General features: G+C 46.7%; 1 long non-coding RNA gene across 1 annotated transcript; it reads right to left on the bottom strand.

Annotated features, from left to right (window-relative positions):
- Positions 1-12,952: 12,952 nt before the first annotated feature.
- Positions 12,953-17,609, bottom strand: LOC142571150 (uncharacterized). The gene is made up of 3 exons (XR_012825782.1): positions 17,381-17,609; positions 15,291-15,418; positions 12,953-13,265 (listed from the first exon to the last, which is right to left on the bottom strand). It is a non-coding gene; the product is annotated as an uncharacterized LOC142571150 (long non-coding RNA).
- Between the last annotated feature and the right edge of the window lie 1,567 nt (positions 17,610-19,176).

The raw sequence follows: 19,176 nt of genomic DNA, 5'->3' as shown, positions 1-19,176 counted from the left end.
CTCTCCGAGATGTGGCCGGCGGCGCACGTTAACCCACACCTTTGGCTCGCTGCCTCAGACCACTTGCAGCTCTTCGACATGGTCATCGAGAGCATCCTGACGAGCCATCTGTCTTCCATTTTCTCGCTTGTCCACCACGCGAACGGTACTGTCGACGTCAATATTGGCACGGGAATGCTCGACAAGTGGCTCTTCACTCTGCGACAGTACATGGTGAGCACCGCGGAAAACCTTCCGGGAAACGACATGTACCGGGCCCGCCAGGCTGATTTCACGAAGCTCAACGACGCCGTTCGCGCCATCTACAACCAACACGCTGGCATCCCGAATCCGATGGTTTCCGTCCGGGCGCACGAGTTCCAGCTCGATTCAGTGGCCGCTCTCTTTTCGGTGCCGATCTTGCGGCACTTCTCGCGTGCATCCGTGCCCGCATTGACCGTGATACGGTATCCCGACGACTCGTCCGTGCTGCAGATGTACCATGTCTTTCGACTGTCCGAGGTCAAGTTGGCCGCCGTGTATTTGCTACACGTGCCGTTTGCGGGTTTCATTAACTTTGAAAAAGAAACGTCCGTTCTTCGAGGTCACTACGGGCACTCCAAGACAAGCTCCATCTGCACGGACTTCATGCACACCCTGTTTAAGGATGCCTTCCACCACATCATCCCGACGTCTCAGCATGCTTCGGAGTCCCTGGCCTACGTGAACACCCTCTGGAAGCGCATCCAGGAGGCCGGATCAGGAAGGCCTTACGCTGGTGGCGTAAGGCTTAAAGAGGACCCAGTCCTTCCCAACGCTACTATCGCGCTGCATGGTGAGCTCCTGAATCCTTTCGAAAGAGTATTTTCGTCTGCGTGTCTTCCTCTCTAATTACATGCAAGGTGTTTCAGCTAACATCTGGGACGGTTTAAAAATATATTACCACGTGAATGCAACTAACGCAGCATTTTTTACTCTCCTCTCGCGCAACTCAACATCTATATAACATAAGCGCACGTTGTTGGAGAAGAAAATTAAGTAACCTGTAAAGTAATGCTGTCAACCCATAGTAGAACAGAGAAGGTGAAAATCGTGGTCAGAAATGTTCACGAAGATAGCTGTATGTGAAAATCTGTAATGTGATCTGGCGCTTGAACGCAGCGACACTAGTACTCGGAAACACGCTTCGAACAAATGATCAATGCTGCACGCGGATAGGGTGTGCACGAATGGACCGTAGACTGACGAAACGTTTCAAAAGCAATGATTTTACTTCCAATATTGCCCATATAATTTGTATGGTGAAGCGATGGAGCAAATGGTCTCATGTGACAAAGCCATAAACAAGATAAAGGAAATCTTGACGCCATGCCAGCCTTTTCGCTGCTGATACACTGTGCGGGCGAGGAGGATATTTTGTCGGATGACAATGGATACGAGAAGATCGTCATGTCCATCTAGCAGCCATCATTTTCGGTTGCGATCTATTCAATATGTTTGGTCGGGCCGAATAATCAGTTTCGAAGCATGTTCGAGGGATTTGAAGTTGCTGCGTAAGAGCGCCACTCAACGTGGTGCATTTTCATGTCCGTGCACTTTCTTAGGATGCTCGAAAAAAGGTAAGCCACAGCAGATACATTACTGGGTAGAATTACAATAGGTATTTCTCAGTAGGCTCTGGGATGTTTCTATTGAAGGTTCTGATTTTAAACCATTGCTCTAGGCGTTGAGCAAAACGAGAACAAGATGAAAGCAGGAGTCAACGTTTCCGGACTTGTCTTCTTCGAGACCTTGAAGAAGACAAGTCCACTTGTGGAAAGGGTGGCTCCTGCGTTCACCTTGTTCTCGTTTTCCTCATCGTCTTGCATTTCCATCGCCCGCCTTCCCCGTGTCTGCCCTGCTCTGTGTATTGGTAGTCATTCATACAATAATGGTATGGTTGCTGTTGTACTTGTGTAGAAGATAGGAGTGCAATTGATTTAAGCATGAATCGAATATTTATGGGGTGTGATATGAATGTGGGGGGGGGGGAGGGGGCATGACTGCGAACAAAGATAAAGTTGTTTGCCTTGGCATAACGCACACAAACACACACAAATAAAAGGAAACACTGGCGTGCGTATATAAAATGGGGTCACTGCCACTAAGCCAAGTTGACACTATAACTACCTTCGTGTAACATTCAGTAACAACTTTTCTTGGAACCGGCACATTGGCGACATGTAGCCTTCCGCCTTCCGTAAACAAGGTTTTCTGCGATACAGACATTGAAGGTCTTCTTTAAGTGTTAAGCTACTGAGTAACCTAACCCTTCTCTGGGCAAAACTCGAATATATTTGCACTGCATGTCATTCGTATATTAAACTCAGCGTTAAGCAACATGAGGCAATCCATAGAAAGTATTTAAGTTTGGTTTATTTTAAGTACAATCGTTCTGACGCCCCATCAGAACTAATGCTTGCGTGGAGCATTCCCTCTCGAATTAGGAAAACAAAAATAATGCTTAAAATTTGTACATAATTTAATAAGCCACATTTAGCCATCGGCCACTCACTACGTGTAGCGCCTCTGTCCGCAAGACCAAGACTCCTCCATCGCCCCGATTCAGTACCACCTTATTATGCTAGCACAGACGCGTATAATCTTCCTGGTCCCAAAGAATCATTTCCAATGGGATTCCTTTGTGCCGCAGTATATCTACTGCATAATTTGCGTCTGCATTTTTCAGTATGTAAATGTGCATGCGTAGGTCTCTCTCTCTCTCTCTCTCTCTCTCTATATATATATATATATATATATATATATATATAGAGAGAGAGAGAGAGAGAGAGAGAGATAGGACTTGTTTTGTTTGCTCTTTTTATCTTAATCGACGTATGTTTTCTCCTTTTCTGTATATACACGTAGGCCCGTCCTGCAAGGGCCGCATTGTGATCTGCCGTGCGCACTACATTAGTTAACTAAATAATTAATTACGACATATTAACCAATGGCTTCCGTTGATATATATAAAGAAAATATGTGGAGTTGCTCAAGACATTTCATCATACTTAGTGGGTTGCATTCACTTAACGAACACCTGCTTTCATAAATGTTTTTTTGATAGGTAACTTATACACCCTATATGTGTGCGTGCATGAGCTCTGGCGTATGTGCATGTGTTCAAATGCTATGTGTTGGAAGTGTCTCCACTAGCATGGCAATTACACATTGCCTTCAACAGTGTTGGGGAGTTCATGCAGTGTCAGGGTAAATATTTTGCGCCCGCACTTAATCAGAGGTCGAAACGTGTTAAATTACCGGAAGGTTGCGACACGAAATGACGCCAAATATGAAGTAGAGAGCTAAAGGCAGAAGATCTCGACGTTAGCGTCACGCGACAATCGTTTCGCACCAAAGCCGCAAATCATGGTGCTGGAACAAGTGCTGGTATGGACTGCGGATGGTACCGTTTAATGTATTTCAATGCAGAGCATGGAAAAAAAGCAAGACAGCAAACAGAAAATAATAAGATACCTAAAACAAACACATACATAAACACCTGCTCCAGGCCATGAATGCCTACTGTGGCCTATACTGTTGCATGCTGTCAATCAGCTGGTACTAGCAGGCTCTTAAGTTATTTGATTCTGAGCGTTTTATCGCCTTAGAGGAAAAGATGCTAAACCGGAGATTTCCTAGGCCACGAGTTCAACCAGGTCCACGAGAAATAAGCAAAGCGCGTTCCTTGTTTATTCTGACCACAGGCCTACGTGCTACCGAGGTGGTGGGTTTCTTGTTTACAAGCAAGGAGCTTGCCTATAGCTTTGTAGGTGTGTGTATTAAGACGTGTACGAAATATCTACTCAAGGTTCTGACTCGAACTCAAGAAAGGTCAAGAAAGTTTACAAAAAGTCGTTGTTTTGCGGAAGCATTGATTACGATAGCAAATTTGTCGACAACTATACGAACAATACTCGCTTTATCGGTCGTATAAACTTGGAAATATTCGCTTAGTCACTGAATTAACATGCAAGGTGTCAGCAGGCCCAACATGAACGCACCACACTCGATGAACGCGGACACTCGTTGTCGAAACGCTGGTGTGAGCAAGCGTGGTAGCAGCAGTGAGCGAATTGACCTTCGTGTGGTCTATGGCTTCATGCAAGAGCTGTGAGAAAACAGCGCGCATGAAGGTATCAGCCATCTCAGCCATCTGCAGATCCCCTTCAATATACGACGCGCGCGACCGCGTGCGGCAGTACGAACTACGCACTGGTTGGCGCATTCGAAGCCGCCTCCCCGCCTCCCTCCCGTGCAGCTCCCCGCTTTCCTCCCCCTTTATGGCGTACAAAATTGAGCTCAGTTCCCTTTGCGCCCAGTCGCAAAATGCGCAGTTGCTGCCGGAACACAATGCCGCCTCCCCTCCATACTTCTCTCCCATCCCCCCACGGCCTTTCGCGCGACCGAAGACGCCGCGATAGCTCATCGCTCTTTCTTCGCGCGCGCCAGGCATGTCCGCTATCGTCGGCTTTCCTCGCGTGTTTTCACTCGCACATGCAACATATTACGCGGGGCGACAGTGTTATCGCCTTTCGTAATTATAGGACGCGTCACGGCGACGCCAACTGCTACAATGCGGCTGGAGTGTCCGTATAATAACTATAGCAGTAAAAAAAAGTGTACGGATAGTAGCAAGAAACACGCCCCACGAGTACTGCGTTCCCGTGTTGTTACTCTTCTCCCTCGTTCACTTTTCTTGCGCTCTTCCTGCGCCTTCTACCCTTTTATGAGACACCAAAAAGGTGCGCTCAAGAAGGCCTTATAAAACTGAATTTAAAGAGTTTAAAAAATATTGTTACGTAGGAAGACGCCGACAAAAAGCTATATACAAGTATATTTACACGGCAATACGCCGCACTTGGCAAAGAGGCAACAGCCCGCGCTAGCCTCGTCGTCGTCATCGTCGTCTTCACCCTGTTCGCCTCTTTGTCATCGCAAATACTGTTCCGTAGCACTACCCCCGGCGGCAAAAGCGCCGTCCCGGAGCGACTAAACACCAGACTCGGAAGCAGTGTAGCAGGCCTTCCGCCTACTGACGTGCACAACATCACCAGATGCCAGAGTAGAGAACGAGGTTGAACGCACAGGAGCAATTTCGTTTGTCACAGGCGTCACCTGGCGCAGCAGAGAGGGCGACCAACAAGAGGGCGACCACAGGAGCACGAGCGCACCAGGTGAAAACTGTACGTCACTGTGGCGGGCGTTGTACTGACGCTGCTGACTGCTTTGCAAGGCCGTCACTCGAGTATGGGCAAGCTGGCGTGCATAGTCCGCGAGGGCGATGACGTCCAGCGCATACTCGCTTGTTGAGATCGCAACAGGAGGAAGTGCCGTATGTTGGGGCAAGGTCGGTTCGCTATCGTACAATAAATAAAAAGCAAAAAATTGGGCGGTGTCGTTCCGGGAAGAGTTGTACGCAAATGTGACGTAAGGAAGGGCAATGTCCCAGTCGTGGTGGTCATTGGAAACGTACTTGGACATCATATCGGTAAGAGTACGGTTTAACCGCTCTGTCAGGCCATTGGTTTGAGGATGGTATGTGGAAGTCAGCTCGTTTTCAACGGAGCAGGAACGTAAAATGTCGGCGATAACTTTCGAAAGGAAGTTACGACCACGGTCAGTAAGCAGCTGTCGCGGGGCGCCATGAAGTGAGATAATGTCACGCAAGAGAAAGTGCGCGACGTCAGTGACGCAACTGGTAGGGAGAGCCCGCGTGATAGCGTATCAGGTAGCATAATCAGTTGCGACGGCTACCTATTTGTTCCCAGAGGATGACTTGGTAAAGGGACCGAGGTGGTCTAATCCAACACGAAAGAACGGTTCCACAGGGACGGTGATCGGCTGGAGATGACCGGCAGGTAGCACCGGAGGTGTTTTCCGACGCTGGCCGGGATCACAGGCAGCAACATTGCGTCGGACAGAGCTAGCGAGACCAGGCCAATAGAAGCGGCGGCGGACGCGGTCGTACATGCGGGTTACCCCAAGATGTCCTGCAGTGGGTGCTTCATGCATCTCAAAGAGCACAGTCTGTCGTAGATGTTTTGGTACGACAAGAAGAACATCACAGCCGTGAGGGAGGAAGTTCCTTCGGTACAGAATGCAGCCCTAGAGGACATATCGGCGAACGGATGCGTCGGTCGGTGCAGAGCGCAGACGCTTGATGAGTACTCGCAGCGTTAGGTCTCGGTACTGCTCATCGTCGATGTTAGCGAAGGCGGACACAGAGAAAATGCCGTTGGCGATACTACTGTCGGCGTCGTCAGGCTCGTCTACCGGGTAGCGAGAGAGGCAGTCAGCGTCCTTGTGTATTCGGCCATATTTGTAGGTGACAGAGTACGAATATTCTTGGAGGCGTAAGGCCCCGCTACCAAGTCTTCCAGTAGGATCTTTCAGTGAGCATAACCAGCAAAGCGCGTGATGGTCGGTGACAACGGAAAAAGGTCGGCCATATAAGTATGGGCGCAACTTCGACCCGCCCAAAGTAGGGCCAGACACTCATGCTCAGTGTTGGAATAGCTGCGTTCCGCGGGCGAGAGGAGCCTGTTGTCGTAAGCGATAAAACGGTCGTAGCCGCGCTTGCGTTGTGCCAGTACTGCGCCACTTCCGTGACCGCTGGCATCAGTACGGACTTCGGTACGCGCAGAAGGATCGAAATGGCCCAGAACGGGAGGCGTCGTGAGAAAGTCGATTGGAAGCGAGAATGCAGAGGCCTCGTTATCGCCCCACTGGAAGGGGGCGTCTTTTTTTAAAAGCTTGGTTAGTGGTCGTGCTCTGGATGCGAAATTTTTCACGAAACGGCGGATGTACGAGCAAATTTAAGGCCGATGAAGCTGCGCACATCCTTCATACACTTTGGAACAGGGAAATACGTAACAGCATGGGTCTTGCCTTTGTCCGCGCGCACTCCATTCGCGTCAACGAGATGTCCAAGGGCGGTAATCTGGCGACGGCCGAATTGGCACTTCGATGCGTTGAGTTGCAGACCGGCTCGACGAAAAACGTGCAGGACTGCTCAGAGGCGCCCGAGGTGCGTAGCGAACCTTGGGGAGAATACTATAACGTCGTCCAAGTAGCACAGGCACGTGGACCAATTGAAACCGTGAAGGAGGGAGTCCATCATGCTTTCAAAAGTGGCAGGAGCGTTAGATAGACCGAATGGCATCACTTTGAATTTATAAAGACCGTCGGGTGTTACAAAGGCAGTCTTCTCGCGGTCGCGATCGTCCACGGCAGTCTGCCAGTAGCCGGTGCGAAGGTGAATTGAGGAGAAATAGCGAGCACCGTGGAGGCAGTCAAAGGCGTCATCAATCCGAGGTAAGCGATACACGTCCTTTTTGGTAACCCTGTTAAGGTGCCGACAATCCGCGGAAAAGCGCCATGATCCATCCTTCTTTTTTACCAGTACAATAGGTGACGCCCATGGAGTACATGACGGTTCAATAATGTTCTCTACAAGCATTTTGCGAACTTCGGCGTGAATAACGACCCTCAGCCGGTGATACACGATACGGGCGGCGATGAATAGGAGGGGCATCGCCGGTAATAATGCGATGTTTACCAGCTGCAGTTTGGCCCAAAGGACGATCGTTAAAGTAAAGAAAATGTCGTGATAGGAAAACAGAACGCGGTGGAGCTCACGAGCATGCTAGGACGGCATATCGGGTGCAATCATATTTTGAAAGTCGGCGACGGTACAAGTAGCTTACTACGATGGTAGACTGTGTGGGCTGAATTGTTGTCTACTGCAATTGATGTTACTGAGTGATCCTGGAATGGAGCAAAGCTGGGGACGAGACATCCCGCGTGGCAGCACTTCTGTCGTCAAGCCAAAATTGACCACTGGCAGGCAGACGCAATTCGCCGTAATAGATAAAACTGTGTGGCGTACTGTGATCCCGTGTGTAAGGAGGACGTCTTGCATACGAGCCGGGATGTAGTGACCGTCGGGGACTGGTGGGGATGACACGAAGTCAACGTTAGTCTGGGCCGAAGGTAGCAAGCGAACGAAGTCGACGGAACTAAGGCGACTGCGGTGTGTCTCAGCGTGATCCAGAACAGGCAGGTCAAGGCGGAGAGTACTGGCGGAACAATCGATAAGAGCGGAATGTACGGAGAGGAAGTCTAAGCCGAGGATGATGTCCTGGGGACAGTGGGCGATGACTGTGGATAGCACGATAGTGGAGCGATCGGTGAAGAAGACTCGGGCGGCACACATACCAATTACGGGGGCTGTTCCGCCATCGGCGACGCGGACAATAGACGTCGTAGCAGGCGTGATTATTTTCTCCAGCCGGTTACGAAGGTCAGCGCTGATTACCGACAAATGCGCCCAGTTTGGCTATGAGAGCACATACAGAAACAGTCGACTGGCACTTCAAGCAGGTTCAGATGAGTGGGCAACGTCAGTAGAGGATTTGGCGGCGTAGGGAGCAATGCAGCGTCACCTGGAGGCGCTGCATCGTCTAGTTTTGCGGCTGGGAGCGGCGTCCGAAGGGAGTCTGCGAATAGGAGCGACGGGGCTGGGGAGAGCGAGATTGTCGTCGTTGGGGCGAAGGCGAACGAGAATAGGGGTGGTTCGGCGCAGGGAAATCTGTGGCGGCATTAACGGAGCGGGCAACATAGGGACGAGAAGGGCCACCTGGGGGGCGAGAGTAGGCAGTATAAGTAGGCCGGTTCGGGGAACTCCAGCGACTGCAACTGTGCCGAGAAATGTGCCCGATTCGACGGCAGTGAGAAGAAATGGGCTTGTCGTCAGCAGTGCGCCATTCAGATGGGTCGCGGAAACGTGGTGGGTAATAAGATGCGGGACGGGACGGAATCGAAGAAGCCGGGTGTGTATCAAGACGATGGATCGAATAGATGGTGTGAAGACCCGGTTTGCGAACTCCTGGCGGACAACTGCCTGGATCAGGGAAACCATGAGTGCAGGTGGGTTGAGGGAGCTGTAGTTGAAGGCAGCCGGATAGGCAGCCTCGATCTCACGCCGGACGAGCCTGATAACATCGCCAGTATTGTTGGGACGAGGAGCGTTGGCACAGGAAGATGTCGCTGGGGTGTTGGGCAGACGGGCAAACTGCTGGTCGATACGTCGGCTTTTAGCGAGTTCCAGGCGGCGGCACACCTTTATAACTTCATCGACCGTCGCCACGTTGTTAAAAACGAGCAAGTTGAAGGCTTCATCGGCAATGCCTAAGAGGATGTACGAGACCTTGTCGGACTTAGTCATGTGTGCGTCAACTTTACGGCACAGAGCCAAGACATCCTGAATGTACGTGACGTAGGGCTCTGATGACGTCTGGACGTGGCCGGAAAGCGCCTTGTGCGCGGCAAGTTGGTGACCGTAGGGGTTGCCGAACAAGTCTCGGAGCTTTTGTTAAGTGAATCCCAAATGGTGAGCTCATCTTCGTGCGTCCGAAACCAAATTCTAGGTGTGCCATTGAGGTAAAAAACTTCGTTGGCGAGCATGATGGTAGGGTCCCACCGGTTATTGCGGCTGACGTATTCGTACAGGCTGATACAGTCCTTGACGTCTTCCCCATCTTTGCCTGAGAATACGCCACTATCACGGGAAGCGGGGAGAATGATGTAGGTCGTCGAAGTGGCAGCAGGTGTCGGAGCCGGCGGAGTCGAGTTGTCGTCGCCGGGAGCCATGAAGGAAGGCTCGACGTACCGTCCACTGCGAAGCTCCGTGATGAGGTACAGGGAACGTGACCTCCACCAGATATGTTACGTAGGAAGACGCTGACAAAAAGTCTTGTACATGTATATTTACACTGCAATACGCCGCACTTGGCCAAGAGGCAACAGCACGCGCAAGCCTCTAATCATCGTCGTCGTCTTCACCCTGCTTGCCTCTTTGTCATCGCAAATACTGTTCCGTAGCAATATTAGCCTTATTGAGACTGCGTCACACTGTACTGTACAATTAAGGAGTTAGCGATGAGGGCTCCTAACTCTCTGGTTGATTGTCTAAGGTGCTACATAGCGTCATACACACTAAACATTTTAACACCCTTAAGGGTGTAAATCAGTTTGTCGCCAGACGAACACCCTAAGGGTGCTGTTGTCTACACCCTACAGTTGGGGTGCCACTATAGCACCCTAAAGGAAGGGTGTCCAGCAAAATAAATTTAGGGTGCAAGGGTGCTCGTCCAAATTAACACCCATCTGTGTTGGTGTTGGAAGGGTGTACACCCTTTTATTTCTAGCGTGTATGGAAGGCAGATTCGGCAGTACACGCCTTCAATTACTACTATGTACAGCGATCCACGCGCAACTATTGCGTGTGCCAGAAGGTTCAAGTTCGGCTACCAAACGCACTGTCGAACAGCCGGCCTTGAAGCTTCGATGGGCATACACAACACCTATACGTGTGGATCACATTACATATTAGTAATTCATGGTGTATATTGGAAAACCTGTCTTCGCTGCACAAATACAACCTAGCAAACTTGACACTTTTGAGCATGTATATCAACACCAAGGTTATCACGATTTCCATATCCAAATAACATGCAACACAGACTGGTAAGATATATGCTGCATTTTCAAGAAAACGCAAATATATTTATTGCATGCTGCAATACAGAGTACAACATATACATAAATCACATGAAATATACACATTCACAATCACCAAACACATCGGTAAGTACAAGAACATGTACATTCCCCACAAAGGTACCTAAATATATGTATTGATCAAATCTGTTATTAGAGAAGAAACTATGTATAGCGGCACTGAAAGAGCCTGGGTTGATTCAGTGTTTTGGGCCACATAAAGGAATAAATTTTTAGTATTAGGCTCCAGTGAATGAAAATTCAAGTTTTGATGCTTTAAAAAAAGGCATATTGCGAAGGTGAATTAGGGAAGCAATTGAAATACAGAGCAAACGCACAAGAAAGACACCTGTTATTTTGTACACTAATGTAATTGCAAAGCATTATGAAAAGTTTGGAAAGTCGATGTAAAGCATAACTGGCCAACATTTTTCAGACTGAAACAATACTTTCCAAGCATAGACATGCTTTAAGTGAGGTTTATGCCAGGAGCCTTATTGCTAATTTTCTATTTCCAACAAGATTACTTGAGCACAAAAAATACGAATTTTTTAGTGCCTACATAGTTTGTCCTCTTTTGTGAAACGAGAGTTCTCTGGGCTAAAGGTGCTGTGTAGCGGTTTTTCTAACTACAATACCAGTTTCTATAAATTTTTGTTTTGTAACTCTAAGGCACTGGTACATATACAATATGTAGTTTGAAAATAGGTTCTTTTCTTACTATAAATCAAAAGAGTGCATATTCCACATCTACTAGTGCCTGGGTGCAAAGTGCAGTAAGAGGCCTGATAAAAACAAACCACTGTTGATTAAACGATTTTGCTGAGCACAAAATGTGGAGTGTTTTAAAATACATAGTAAATTTCTAAATTATTTGCACTTAGATGCAGTAATTCAAGATTAAGGCATGCTATAGCATGTGAGCATGCAAATTAGCAAATATGGTTTAATAAATTAGCCATACTCTGGTTACTAAAAGAGCACAGGCATTGGCAGTCATGCAAAAGTTCAAGTTAAATATCACACTGTTAACATTTGCCAGCAAATGGTCGTATCAAACATTATAATTATACTGAACAAGGGTAGTTTCTTGGGATAGTTTGCAATTAATGAGATAAAATTACGTACAGCTTGAATGACAAGAACTGCGAGAGATGACAGACTGCGCTGACTTCCAACAATATTTAATTAAGTTGCCACATCATGTTTATTTGTACAAAAGTGGGCATGCGCAGAATATGAGTCACAAGGGGTGTCTAACAGCAAGTGACTGTACTAAGAACACTGTTCTTTGAAAAAAATAAACATGAGAATTTCTATCTGTTGAGAAACAAGACTTCACTAGGGGTCAGCACGATAGAGGGGTCACTAACGCACACACTAACCAGTTTTCTAGTGGAATCTGCTTCTATAGTTACCTGGACGACCTGTGTCTCGCTAAAGCTTCCGTACCTTCAAAGAGGGGCACGCAGCCGCAGTCCCAGCAATGGATGTCGAAGTGGCCTTGTACAGTGTTATGGACGTTGTTATCGTGCTCTCCTAAATGATTGTTTAGGCGCCTGCCTGTCTGTCCAACAAAGTCAAATGAGATATTGTAAAGCTTTGCCTCCTTAACAGCCTCAATAAATCTTGCTCACACGAGATGCAACATAGCGTTGCTGCACAGGCTGATTGCCTTTCTTGGGTTGGCTACCCTTTGGCCTTAATTTCAGCCATAGCGGAACAGCTTCTGAAGTGCACAAAACATGATGAGCGCGCTCGGTCAAGGAACCAGCCGGTTGAAAGACATAGGTTTGCAGTGCTACCGTATGTTCATGATGTCTCCCATAGGCTAAAAAAGATTAGGGAACCTGCAGAAATCACAGTCCTTTTCTCAGCCCCGGAAAAGCTGGCAAGGCTCTGTAAGTGTGTAAACGCGCCTAAATCACGTCAGAGTTGTTGCTCTGCCGGGCACAGAAAACGTTTTGCGATGTGTGCAACGAATGTGGTTTCCCAAATTCCCATTTTGAGGCAGTAAATATATTGGACAGATAGGCAGGCGCCTAAATGATCGTTTAAGAGAGCACTACAACAACGTCAATAACACTGTTCAAGGCCACTTGGGCATTCATTGCCGGGACTGCGGCTGCATGCCCCTCTTAAGACACGGAAGTTTTAGCGAGACACAGCTAACCCGGTAAATTATTGAAGCTGATTTCACCAGAAAACTGGGTAGTGTGTGCGTTAGTGCCCCCTCTATCACGCTGACCCCTAGTGAAATTTTGTATCTAAACAGATAGAAATTGTGATGTTTTTTTTTTCAAGTGCCATGTTCTTTTTACAATGACTTGCTGTTAGAACACCCCTTGTGACTGGCTTTGATTTTCTGCGCATGACCCCTCTGTGTATACACACACGATGTGGCAACGCAATAAAATATTGTTGAAAGTCAGTGGAGTGTGTCTCTCGCAGTCCTTGTCCTTCACGCTGTACGTCATTTTTTATACTGAACAGCCAATATTGATTCAAAATTAAAAAAATATAGTACACATCTGAGCTGCAAAAATGCAAGTGATGCAGCAAATTGCCTTTAGCTTTCCAAAAGAAAAAGAAATGTTCACGGTTAACCACGAGGTGCAGGGACTCCATTCTCTGAGCATCTTGACCAATAAATGCATCGCATGGCATTGCTGGAATCTTGCATCCTGCATTAGCAACATAAGAAGAGAATCATGAGAATTCAGTCCGTGCAATTACACATGTACTTTGCGGAAAATTTGATAAAGCAACAAGCTCCTCAAAGTAACAAACTTAATGTGACTGGGCAGAATGCACCACTCAGGCAACTGGGCAAGACAAGTGAAAGGTAGAAGTTTCTATTTTGCAAATTAAGGAATTGCATGTTACTGTGAATGCTAAACCACTATGTCATTGTGAACACAAGGCACATACAGCAGCAAAAACATAAATTTACAGTAGCCTTTTCACCATAGAAAATAAGAGTGAATAAAGTTTAAAGACTACAAATGACATCTCTCAACAACAGACATTTGTCCAAGAGTGTGTATGTGACCTTAATACAAAATTGACATTATGAAATCTGCAATATATCTGCATTACACTTTATAAGTACTGCAGGTGAGAAGCTTACAGGATATGGTACATTAAGAGTGAAATGCACAAGGCATTAAAAAATGACTGTTTTTACATAACATTATTACACTAGGAGACAGAGAACTGTTTTACAGAGTGCACACAAAATGAAAATGAGGGAATCCCCACTGGCATTCTCATTTGCCCTGCAATACATGCATCCAGCCCAACAATATCCAACTCTCCAATGCAGTTTATTAGACACTTTCTGCATCCTAAAATTTATCATGTATTTCTTATTTACTAATTTAGTAAGAATGGGCATTTTGGCATACTTTCCTCGAAAATTTAGCATGTGTTGTCAACTATTTTTCTTAGAGCACGCCCCCTTCTTTCAATGGGTTAGCTTGGCAATGCACTGACAAGTAGTATTCCCTTATTTAAACTTATGATCCGTCCTCATGCTCTAAACTGTGATGCCACTCCGATGGTCTATGTTAATCTGTGACTATTTACGTGGTCCTTCTTTCTGTAGCCTCTCAACTAGAGCCTGAAATTTCTTGTCTCCTAGAACAATCGTCTTTCTTGCCCAAAACATATTGCACGGTTACCCCTCATAGGGGGGGGAGGGTACTGTATATGAGTTTTCACATAGTCAATGAACCTCAGAGACACAACCATTTCTCATCCTGTGTTGCTCCTACCCGCATGAGTCACAATGGCTGTAAATTGGCTACCTGCCCTCTCTCGCTTAAAAGTACATTTTGCATGTGGAAAATAACCACAAGCATCACATTTCATTGAATGAGTGCTCCTGTGCATGTTTTTTTTCCCGTCCTGTAATGGCTAAGTTCAACATGGTCAAGTTGTTTGAAAACTGTCTAGCCTCAACCAATACTATGTGTAGTTTCAAAATTATGATACATTCATTTTTCAAAACTTGTCCCAAATTAAGCATGAGACATTTTCATGATGCAAATGAGGTAAGGTTGTGCTCAGAGACTATGATAGGCCTGCTATATCCTGCAAAACTATGTGAAATGAAATATGCTTGCAATTTTCGTGAGCAGCTAGCTCAGTACAATTAGGCACATTACCTGCGGAAACGTTTTTTTAACGCTCCCGAGAGGTCCTGGTTTCTTGTAATTTCTTGAAATCCCTTGCAGTCTAGATTGCAATCCGGTGCATTTTGATATTGTATTCAAAATAAAAACAGCTGAAATTTTAAGGTTTTGATAATTATATGGGAATAAATTAAAGGTAGAAGAGTGTAATGCAATGAGCAAATAACAAGCTCATTGCAGAGAGTAAACAAATATTCCTTTCCTGCAAATATATTGGTAGCAGGAAGGTCATACGAAATTAGCAGTGAATGCACAATAAAGAATATGATGCTACAATGCCCCGGCATTCTGTGAATATTCTTGCACAAAGAAAATCCTCATTATGAAAGACCATCAAGAAAATGCAAATGTATACTTTGGATCAGCAGTCATACCTGCAGTATGCACTGTACCATCGGCAATATTTACAACCACAGGCAACTGCACATCATATCAAGCTTAGGCGTCCAAGGAGCCCGAGTTTTAAATTATAACTTGACTTATTATATTACCTACACAACTATATCTACTTACAATGTTGTCTTCTCAACCGCTTTCAAGAAGACATTAACCATCTGTCTGAAGGCGAACGCAAGTGGCTTGCTCTTGATGGGGGGCGCCAAGGCTGGGCATTGTGAAATTGCTGCTACCATCTGCATGACCTGCGAGAAACGACGCTCTAAGTACAAGATAAACAAATGCTATTAGAGCAAAAGACAAGATCATTGGCAATGAGCCTCGTTTTGGTTTACACGAGAAAAGCCAAGAATATGGACTTTGTGCTGCTTACTGAAGAAGCAAGCCTCCTTCCAGATGTTGCAGTCATGCATTAAGCTTGTCACACAGCTGCATGCTTGTATGCTGCTGTCGCCAGTACGCCAGTATGCTTTGAAGTTTATTATTTCAAGTTAAATTGATTATTGTGTTTTCTTGCCAATTCTTGGCAAACAGACCAGCAATGAAATAGCTCACTTACACACATACTCCCTTTTGAGGAGAGAATTCACACACACGCACACACATGCTTCTGCCACATGAGCAGCTTCCTGTGCTTGACACGCATACATTTTTTTTATCCTGTGTCACTCCTACTGCTAAGGCATAAAAAATCCTTTGTGTTACCAACCCCAAACTCCTCAACCTACACCTCCAGCTTAAACACTTTCTCGAGAGCCAGGACAAGCCTTCTAGCTTCCCCAGTGCTCTAAACTGTAGTTACGAATTTCGATAGGGCTATAGGCGACAGCTCTCGAAGGGCATGCAAATTACCCGGAGACCTAAAGCTTGTATATGATACCCCTAAAGCACAACACTTCAAATTTTCAAAATTCATTAAAGCTCCTGAAGACAATTGCTATATACGTAGAACGTCTCGAATAACCTGCCGCTGACAATTTCAGCGGTTGTCTGCATCAAAAGAAATGTGGGCTAATGGGAAATCCACGTCTTTAAGATCGGAATTATTGTTAATGGCGAAACACACTACCAGATTTCTTAATCATTTATTTATGCTCTGGATGTAACGTTCCTTTCACAATAAAAAACAAGGATATCGATTCATCAGGGCATGGGAGGAAAAAGGACGAAGCGTATACTTGGTGCCTTCCCACTGGTCCTCCCTAGAAACGGCGCCTCATACAGCAGTTGTCCAGGGTAGCTTGAAACCAAGCTCGGCTTTCAGGCGGGAACACTCGCTGCACCAAATCGGAAGAGTTTTATTGCGAGTAAAACTCTACCGGCCTCATGCAATACATACGCACGCACAAAAAACGCACCCACACGCACACACAAGTATACGCACTCTCAAAGCGCAGACACAAAAGCGCAGACACAAAGCGCACACGCGCACATTGATGAACACAAACAAGCACACATACATGCATGCAGGCAGACACGCTAACACGTGCACGCACACACAGCGACCCACAGACAGCACACTCACAAAACACGTACGCACTAGACACGCGTAAACACGCCGGCCCATACAAACCGGCATGTACTGAACGCGCGCGCGCGCGCACGCACGCGCACACACACACACACACACACACACAAACAGCGAGCCGAGCGCACGCACGCACGCACGCACACACACACACACACACACACACACACACACAAAGCGAGCTGAGCTGAGCGCACACACAAATCAAGCCGAGCGCGAGCACGCGCACACGCACAGACAAAGCGAGCCGAAAAAATGCTGAAGGCGTCCGGCAAGCAGCAACAGCAGCACGCGACCGCATCAGGGAGAACCAATACCGCGCCGGTTCCTTCGAAAGGTGGCTAAGCCAGTCCTTTTTCTACGCGACGCAAAAGTGGTCGACCACATTTAACTGAAGTGCGAACGACCGTATTACAAGCAGCCGCGCTGAACGCACAAGAGAATCACATCAATGAACGTTCAAGCACTGAGAAACAAAGCGTAACTATGCAGGCGCACCACGCCCGATGTAGATTTGACAAACATTAGTCACACGGGACGCGATCGAGGTAGTTAACTTGCCCTAGTAGGAGTGCAGCTGCTCTTGCTCTTACATTAGCGAATTATGAATTATGCTACGAGATCACAGTAAGATATTTCTAAAGCGAACAAAACAAATACCAAATAAACGGGCACTTGCCTGAAAGTTTCCATCATGCCAGTACTACCGACCGGGCACGTTGCAACTTCTCGTTTCAGCCTTCGTGGATCCATCTTCCAGTGCGTACGAACGCTTTGCTTTGAAGTGGGGCACGAGTAATACACAAAGCATGGGCCACATCTTTTTCTACCCCGCGCGCAAAACTAATCACACGTTTAAAATTACTTCGCACAGCGCGCGACGCGAACGCACGCGAAAACGAGCATGATGGCGCAGCTTCCGCCTTCCCATCCTGCCGCGCGCCGAAGTGATGGTACAGCTACAGCGTCGGCCGTCACTTCCGGTCGCTTTTCATTGGGCATGGGCGGCCGCGCAAATTGAACGTTTATTCTGACAGGTTTGCTTGCTCGCATGGCCGCCTGTTTGCTGCTGCTTCGTTGTGGTCTCTAACTAGAGCGGTGAGGCGCGTAGTTGCTACTAGGTTTCGTGCCGGGCATTTTATTTTGGGGTGGGGGGCGCAGTCTGTGCTGCATCACTGAGGGTACAGTACACAAATCGGGACCGTGAGCGAGACGATCGGCGCTCTTCTGCTGGTGCGATTAGATTATTCGCTGCGTCCGAACGAAGCAACTTTGCGAGGTCACAGCGTAGTTTCAGCGATATCATGGCTCGATAAAGACGCTTACATCTTGGTCGTGCGACAGCGACGCGTAAACATTCATGAGGAGACTGAAGACTGCGTTTGCAAGTGCGTATGCTCTGGATAAGAAATTACAGCTTTGACGACACCAGCCCTTAATATATAGGCTCAGCCTTACAAGCTGTATTTTAGGACTTAGAAAGCACTTAGAAAGCAGATCAGTAGCTTAGTCAACCTCTGAATGAATTAGGCAAGGTACGTGGAAATTCTGGTTTGAGAACTTCCAACGTGATCTCGCCTCTATAAGTCTTCTTTATGGATTCACCATGCAAATTGTACGTTGATGCCATTGTACAGCAGAGGCTCGTCCAACAGCACGTCCCTGTTTGTTCAGCAATGTATCCAAACAGCTTCTTCCATTTCACCACTTTTTGTTGGGCTATTAAGGGCACCGAAATATTAGTGCAGAATTGCGCAAGTTGCTCTCGTGTTTTCGCTCTGCTACTGCAGTTTTTCTAGAAGTGTTTAATTGCATGTTAATATTCCTGTGAGCACGAAAAATGATAATGGAATTGTAAGTGAAAGGGCGTTCTTTTTCTGGATGATACATTTTTGGAGTGGCCGTCATGCCAGTAACATCAGAATCCTTGAAGAAATATCGACAGTCACTTAGGAATGGGAAAACTTAATCGCTTCACGCATCTACACTTGCAATTGTCACGTGACCATGATACGTTAGTTCATACATTGTCACATGTTCTTCACAATTCTACCTTAATCTCCCGTAATCCACCGTGCTATAGTTTGTACGAACCTTAATGCAATTTATTCCACCCTTATTCACTTTAGTTCACATTATTTACCCATAATTCCTCATACTTAACGTTGTTGTATTTACTACCTTCTGTATCACTACTGACGTCATACAAGACAGTGAAGACTTCACATTTTATTTATTTATTATATACATTAAAGGCCTAGTAGGCACAACAGAAAGAAGTGGTGAAAATATGCAATAATTGCAATGCAGCGCAAAAATAGAAAATCAAACCATAAGATAATTTGAACGGCGACCTTGAATTAGTGGTGTCACAAATTGAGACTGTGGAGGCGGGAAGGCGGTTGCATTCAGTGGCTGTTCTTGGCAAAAAGGAAGAATGGCACATCAGTTTTGTGTTGATGGTCGATGCGAGAC

This window comes from Dermacentor variabilis, chromosome 2, assembly GCF_050947875.1.
Source record: "Dermacentor variabilis isolate Ectoservices chromosome 2, ASM5094787v1, whole genome shotgun sequence".
NCBI lineage: Eukaryota > Metazoa > Arthropoda > Arachnida > Ixodida > Ixodidae > Dermacentor > Dermacentor variabilis.
Note: the sequence above shows the minus strand (reverse complement) of the source record. Positions and strands in the feature narration are given on the sequence as shown.